Consider the following 8,518-nt stretch of genomic DNA (forward strand, 5'->3'; position numbering starts at 1 on the left):
CCAAGCATAGTAGATGGATCATCCCCATACGATGCCAAAAAAGAATTTGTTTTAAATTGCCCCTGTGCATCAAGTTACACTAGTGATTTTGTCAGCAGTTTGGTGAGTTGTTAAATACACAGCATAAATCAAGTTTTAAAGCAAGTATTTGCTGTAAAATAATAAATGTGTGGTCAAGTGATTTTACGAAGGCTGGGGGTACACCTCAGCATTAGACTTTTATGATTTCATTTAATGAGGTAAATGAAACTAGTTATTAAACCTGCTTTACTTTTGTGGCAGCTTCTTTAATCAATACAGTATTTAACTTACGTTGACTGACAATACTATAACACAAGTAAGAATAATATATATTGATATGATGATATGATACAAACAACTATTTGCAAAACGGTCATTCATAATGACAAAATTGGAGCATGCAATTATATTTACATGTATATATATTTAAATGAATATGAATGAATATACGTATATACACATTATATATATATAATGTAAATATATATATGTAATATATATATAATATATTATATATATATTACAATATATATTTATAATATATATATATATATATATATATATATATATATATATATGAATATACACAATGTGTATATATATATATATATATATAAATCAGAAAATAAATTAGTTCACTTATTCTTTTCCGCTACAGACAGCTTCCTGCTAGTGCATTCTTCAGGCTGTAGACTTCAACTTGAAGTCATTTTCTTACATCATCAATTGTGTTTTCTGGCAAAGATAAAGTAACTAAAAGTTTGACTGTTTTTTGACCAATCACAACAGTTAACTTAGCTTTCTTTTCATCATTATCTGCGATCTAATTGATGATTAGCCAAAAAAATCTGGACATATGCTGTAAGCTGACCAATTTTTTGTGTTATGCTTGAATGTCTATTTATTTTATATACGGTTGTGGTAGAACACCGTTATAAGAGCCGTACAAACCAGCCAAAAGGTCACCGGCACCAGACTGGGCTGGAAAATATTTGATCACCAACGAACTGGTTAGAACATTTGAGATACAAATAAAGAGTCTGAGCAATAAATAAAGAAAAAGGAGCGGACCCTAACAAATAACAAACACTAAAAAAAGAAGACTGGCAACATTTCAGCTGAGCAAGCGTAGGCTCTTTGCGTGATTGTCATTTGTATGCAATATATTTTAGTTCATGCATCTATTTTCTTGTGACTAAACCCTTGGTGTGTTTTTTTATTGCTTGACTGTCATCTGGAGAGTAAAGGAGTGGGCAGTCTATTTAACACTGGTAGCAGCAATTGGATAGAGGATCTCAGCTTTAAAAGACTGGGTCTAGAGGCAAGATTCTCTGACCCCTGCCAGACAGTGTGCTGAAGATGCAACGCTGTTCACTGGTGATGGACAAGCACTTGCTTGAGTGAGTCTGCAAAAAGGTATTTTACTGAGCTCGGTAAACTGTGTTGCACCAGCAATGCCACCACTGAGTTTGGCAAGATTTTTTATTTGACTATGAATTGTTGACGCTTGAGGAGCCTATGTTGAAAGAGTTTCCAGCTTGCCAAAGCTCTTGCATGATTAGCGATGACACCCAGGGCATAGGGCTAACCCATCTGTTTGAAGCACCTCAATACTCAAGATCCTGACAGGTCAAGTAATTCATCGAACGATTTTTAAAAAAGTAGCCAGAGCTAATCCCTGAATAGAGGGTGCTTGGCCTGCTGTAGCCTGCTACATCTCTGGGAGGTCCTGAAAGCAAACGCACTGAACTGTAAACAAGCCGGCCACATATAAGCCGTATTTGATGTGCTCTGGACTTAATTCGACTTCTCGCCGAGGCCGGCTTGCAACAAGCTGTACACCATGGGGCCAGCCGCGGCATTCTGGTGGAAGCAGTTTTCCACCTGGCAGGCGTACTCATCCAGGAGTACGTCTGCCAGGTGGAAGACTGGTTCACTTAGCAAAATTATGGGGGCTGCTAGGCTCTAATAGGGCCAATATGACAAAGGAACTATTCTGCAGCTCGATCAAAAATGTCGATCTGAAAAGACACCTCATGACTAGACAGAGTTTTTGCAGCTCAAACTGGAAGAGTGAGAGACAACTGATGCTCGGGCTGTAGATTAGGCTCCTGAGGAACAGGCATCGAGGATCGACAACCATACTGTCGATCAGCTGGCCCAGCTCATACATCAGCTGATGCATCAGGTATGGCAGTTGCCACTGAAAAGGGAACCGGTCCAATAAAAATCTTGGATTTTGGCAGCGTTGGGTCAGCCAGGTTCCCAATCAAATGCTCTGGCATTGCTCCAAAAAATCAGTACACCAGAGAAATGGCTATGGGCCACAACTGTAGCGCTGACTACTAGTTGCACTAAAGTCTTTAATCCATATTTCCCAAGCTAAACAAAATTAGCCAACAATGCACTGGACACCCCTTCTAATGGTCAGTTGAACCAGGCTCCAACTGAAGAGGCTCAGCCTAAAGGGCCGCCAACTCGAAAGCGCTGGTAATACAGTCGGCACATGCACAGGAGTACAGGACTACCTGAGAGATTATGAACCATCCCTCGGCTGGAGAATCACGCTTCAAGCGCAGATATGGAAAAATGAGAGATGACAGCCTACGGGCCGGACTTCTATGTAGCAGCTCAACATAATTGTAGGAAGCCATAATTGCACGGCACGGTTGCTGATGAGCTACTACCGACGAGTCGTACTTCCAAGGTGCAACATTCCACTCTTTAATGAAAGAAACCTCTTATCTTATCCACTGGCCACAGGTTGGACTGGTTTCGTAAAAAAGAGGCAGAGGCCGAGTGGCAAGTCCAAAAGCTGAACAAAGACTCGGGAAGCTGGCCCTTTGGCGAATAATTCTCCCGGTGGTATTCGTTTAGACGATAGATGACAATTGGCGTTTCTGCATTGATCATCAATGTCTAAAAGCCATTACTGAGCAAGACCTCTAATCTCTTCCCTATACTGTTGAAAACACATTCCTGACTTTCCCACTATAGCCTAGACTCTACATTGATTCTCGAGCAAAAAAAGGAGTGGGCGTGTGGGGAGGAAAAGCAGACAGCCTTTGACAAGCTAAAGAAACATCTCTTTTCGGCTCTTGTGAAGGGATACCAGGATTTGGGCCACCCTTATATCTTTAATAAAAATGCCAGTGGCTACGGAATAGGTGCAGTGCTCTCTCAAAAACTGAAAGGAGTCACAAGAGTGATGACTTTTTTAGCAAAACTTTAACTCCTGTAGAAAAAAACTGTAATGTGACCCAAAGGAGCTAGAAATGATGCAGTAGTTGCAATACAAGCATGACAACAATGAGTTTCAAGCCAAACTGAGCGCTAACATTAAGAAACTTAAAAATTAAAAAAGCTATTGGTAAAAGCTGACAAAACCACTACATTTTACAAACTGGAAAATGACAACTATATTGATTTGCTGCACAAGAGCATAGCTGTAAAACATAAAAAAAAGCACAAAATAATGCTACATCTTCTGACAAAAATATTACTAGGACTTGAAATCTGGACAACAGAATTGAGAAAATTGCTACAAAAAACCTTTCATTACCATGAAGAACCACAAGCAACCCTAATTGCAAACTTATGAATTCTATTCGGTGGGAAATATTTATTCTAAGCTAAATGATAGTTAATAAGATGAACAACAAGCTGATAGAGAAGACAATGATAAACATTTGAAAGAATATCCATACCTAACACCATACCTGACAAAGACCAATGCACCTTCATCTCATTTCACATAGTCCAGTTCTACCTTCCATAACTGAAAACCTACAGAGTCAAACACTAAGCTACACATGAAAACATATGCATATCCCAATGCACACAGGAAAGTTATCATGCACGCTAGGAAATCACGGTTTTTTACAACAAGGAACCTGGCATTAAAATGATACAAGTAAGCTATTTGATGTAACCATGGACAGCTATATTGGAGCTGAGACTTGCACCTTAGTAGGCAAATACTTACTAAAATTAGCTTCCCAATACATTAAACATGACATTTGACTTTACAGAGACGATGGTCTAGCAGCAAGCAATGTAATGCCCAAAAAAGCGGAAAAACGATGAGTAATTAAGAAACACAAATTAAAGATCCCAATTGAAGCAAACAAAACGACCATCACCTTTTTAGATGTAACCTTTGACCTTAAAACTCGTGATTACAGATCAGACCTAAAGCCTGGCAACACTATACTATATGTAAATAACAAAAGTGACCATCCATCCAACATACTGAAAAACATACCCGAATATATAAACAAAAGACAGATGCGCAAATCCTCAAATGAAAAATAGATTGAAAAGACGAAAACATCATATCAAAAAGCAGCCCAGAAGAGACTGCTCACCGAGTTAAAGAGTAAGAAACACTTCATGCCATGCCTATATGGCATGAAGTTCTTCCTACGTACAGATTACGCCTTTCTGCAGTGGCTGTGCCAGCAAAAAGAACCCTTCAACCAAGTGTCCAGATGATTGAGTATTCTGGCTGAGTTCCAAGTTACAGTGGAACACCGAGCCGGTTTTCGTCACAGGAACACCGGTGAACTCAGCCAACCGCTCAGTGAAGACTGTCAGCAAGGCAAGCTCATCGAGTTGAGAGATGGTAAATCAACTCACAGTGTTGCTTGGAAAAGCCAGATGTCATATATCAGATATATATCTGATATCATATATACATATATATATAAATTTCCTGAATGAACTTATTGTAACTTATATAAACATATATAAGTTATTTATTATTGGTAGAAACCCGAGTTACATAAAGAATAATAAAGAAAAACAGTAAATTTACTTTCTAGCTGTTCAAGCAAAACACTTTTCAAAGTGTTCAGCTATAACAAGTGATTTTGTACCAGCTTTCTTACCAGCAAAAGAAATCAAATAATTATTTATGATTATTTATACTTTTGACTATTTGGTTACTTGTCAAGTAGGTTTAGGAACAAAAGGTGTTTGAACCACTTAACTTTTAATATTTTACCAAAAGTTTTTCCATTTCTAAGCCTATAGACTTTATCGAACACCGCATAAAAATGGCTGAACACTTAATTAGACTTACTTCTATCTAAGCTCTGATGTAAAGACAGATGATGAGAAATTTTTGGGTTCAAAAATCGAAAGCATTTGCACCACAAATATAAGAATAGAGCATTTTGAAACACCCATGAAAAGCTCACAATGACGAAAAACTTAGAATTTAGACATCACAGCAGTAACATCAAAAAACTAAAAAATGAGAACAAGCTTTTAGTAAAAGCTGACAAAAACATTAATTTTTGCAACCGAAAAAAAACAACTTCAATTACTTGCGGCACAAAAACACAACCACAACCTGTTCTGAAGCACCAAAAGACGCAGCAAATAACGCTACAGCTACTGGCCTATATATGGCTAAGACTCTACAACTAGACAACAGAATTGAGTAACTAGTTACAAAAGAAACATTTATTACCCTGAAGGACTACAAGCCCAATTTCAATAACAACCAAAGTTGCAGGCTCATTAATTCTATCAAGTCAGAAATAGTTAAAATTAGCAAAAAAATAAACAAAACTTCATGAGATAAACAACAAGCTGATAGAGAAGACAATGGTAAATGTTCGCAAGAATACACATGCAGAAGTAAATTGGTTAAACAATATACCTGACAAAAGCCAACGCACCCCATCTCATTTGATGTAGTCAACTCTTACTTTCTATAACAGAAAGTCTACTGGCTACAGCACTAAATTATGCAAGAAAACATATACATATCTCAGATGGACATATGAACATACATATATAAATACATACATAAAGACACATACAGTCATATGTACATACATAGGTATGTATGTACATGTATGTTTGTACATGCATGTGCGTGCATGTATGTACGTACATCCGTATGTATGTACATGTAGTACATACATCCGTATGTATGTACGTATCCGTATGTATGTGTGTACGTACATCCGTACGTACACACATACGTACATACATGCTCTACGGAATGCCAGGCTCAATTGGTAATCTTGTAACTTCTCTTTTCTGTATAAATTTACCACTATCTGCCTGAGTAGGAACTCAAGATTGCGCCTACACAAGGATTAAGAGCAATTCAATGAAGGCATCTTCAATAAACAAGTTCATGGATTTTTGTCACGGAACAATTTGCGTTTAGAATAACGAACTCCTAGACATTGCAAGTCATAATTTTAGTACAAAAATTGAGTGAAACTATTAAAATTGAGTGACACAGTAATTGAGTATAGGACTACAATAATGAACCTAGGGTGTTGAAATATTAAACGGTGATATTTTTTCCAAATCTCCATTCATGTTTCAATGTAGCTTGGCATCATAAAAGCCATATCATAGCCAGATCATATCATAGCCATATAAAAGCATATCATTTAAAGCTTTTATAATAGAGAAAATTACAGAAAATATTAATATGTACATTTGAAATGATTCGAAGTAAAATAGGACTCTAACTCAAATTCCTGAAAGTTACTAAATCAGGATTCTATTTCTTTAACCACTCAGTTATCATGTCTGCTAATTGACAAAATATTCTATCATACAACTTCTAATGTTAGTTTTAATTATTACAAAAATGGCGTGTTGCCTTTTAAAATATCAACAAGGATGGGATTCGAACCCACGCTCCCAGAGGGAAATGGATTAGCAGTCCATCACCTTAACCACTCGGCCACCTTATCATTTGGTTCTTGTCTAAATGCTTCATCCAGTTTAGATTGATCAGCTATTACTAAAATAAACTCTTTAAAAATTCCATCAAAGTTTATAAGTTTCAACAGAAATGTTTAATTTATTGAAATCCGAGTTGCAGAAAAACCTTCTTATGAATTAAAAGGTAAATGCTTAGATTGCACTGTACTGTAATGCATTGTACTAAAATAATTATGTAATTAATTTGAGTAACTTCTCTGGAAAGCTAAATCTTTACAAAACTTTACTAAAAGAATACTCATGTCTTGGATCATCTTGACAATAGTTATGGGTAACGGTCAGCAGTTTTAGTTATTAACCACAAGCAAACGCTTCAAGCGTGAGAATCTTAACCAATTTAATTACTATTTACCCAATGAATTCATAGGAGCTTAATGATTGAGTTTACCACCTCTAGATGTAGAGGTCCCAAGAACAAATTTAGCATGTACATGTAGACTAGCATGAGGTTAGGTGATGCTCAAGATTTATTTCATTATAATAGTAAACTGTCTTATGACAACAATCAGTGAATGCGGTCAATAAATAACACTGTCTCTAATACATGTGAAGGCAGATTTTTGTGTTTGTATTCAGATAGATTTGGTAAAATTTTACGGAAAACGAAAGTTCAAAGCTTGCTAATTGAGTCAGGAGTTGCTTGATATGGGCCTATTTTACATATTAAATAAGTTGTAGTGAGTCTGAACTTATATCTCTTCCAGTAAGTGATAATTGTTTAACGTCATGAACCACCACGGAACATCGCGGAACATCGCAGAACATCACGAACCTTCACGAAACTTCGCAGAACATCACCCAACGTTTTACGGTTCTGGTATTTAACCTTTTCTCCTATTCAACATCATTTTTAAACCTACTGATTTTATTGCATTACTAGCTGTACTACCCGGAGTTTCTCAGGTAATAACAAAGTTTTTGGAGAGAAATTTAATTTTGGTTCAATGTATCGTATACAACATTCACCATTCTAACTTTCAAACTTCCTATCATGAGAAAATATTTTTAGGCAGTTCAAATGAATTAGGAGAGAATTGAAAACAACTTTAAAGGTTTTCAAGCTTTTTCAAACAACTACAACTCTTAAATTTTATATCGTGAAATAAGTGTTTTGTTGAAATAAATTAGGAAGAAAAATAAAACTGTAAATGTGTTTAAACGTAAATGTGAAATAATTAGCAAGTAATGGCTAAATATAATCTGTTTAGCTATGATCACAATGCAAAATTATTTGGTATACGATTATGTGATTTTACTTTGTTTCAGTGTTGACATCCTAAGATGAAAATATCGTATAGACGTATAGAGTAGTATAGAAACCCAGAGTAATTCTTTAATGCAATCACTGCCTGGTAAAACTTATCATCATTAAAAATAGTAACGAAACAATATGTTAACCTTAGCAACTATAGTTACCTACATTAACTTTGTTGAATTTTGTGGGTTTGATCTGCAAAAGTGCAACATTACAAGGTTCTATGTGCGAAGTTCTTACCTTCGAGACAGACGTGTAACATAAATGCTGCATCTAACTTATATGAATTTAGCTTGCTAAAACATACATGAAAGAAGTTTTCGCATGCATTTTAGTGAAATTTTAACTAAGATTTTATCACTGTTTATGATCGGTTTGCAAACAGCTGGACAGCAAAAAATGACGCTCAACTGAGATATAATCGCCAAATTTTAATTTAGAGAAAAACTAATGTTGATACCGTTTTGCGGAAAACCAAATAGC

The 8,518-nt window shown here is 36.0% G+C and overlaps 1 non-coding gene across 1 annotated transcript; it reads right to left on the reverse strand.

Moving 5' to 3' along the window:
- Positions 1-6,667: 6,667 nt before the first annotated feature.
- Positions 6,668-6,749, reverse strand: Trnas-gcu (transfer RNA serine (anticodon GCU)). The gene has a single exon. It is a non-coding gene; the product is annotated as a tRNA-Ser (tRNA).
- Positions 6,750-8,518: the final 1,769 nt, after the last annotated feature.

Source organism: Watersipora subatra, chromosome 6, assembly GCF_963576615.1.
Source record: "Watersipora subatra chromosome 6, tzWatSuba1.1, whole genome shotgun sequence".
Classification (NCBI taxonomy): Eukaryota; Metazoa; Bryozoa; class Gymnolaemata; order Cheilostomatida; family Watersiporidae; genus Watersipora; species Watersipora subatra.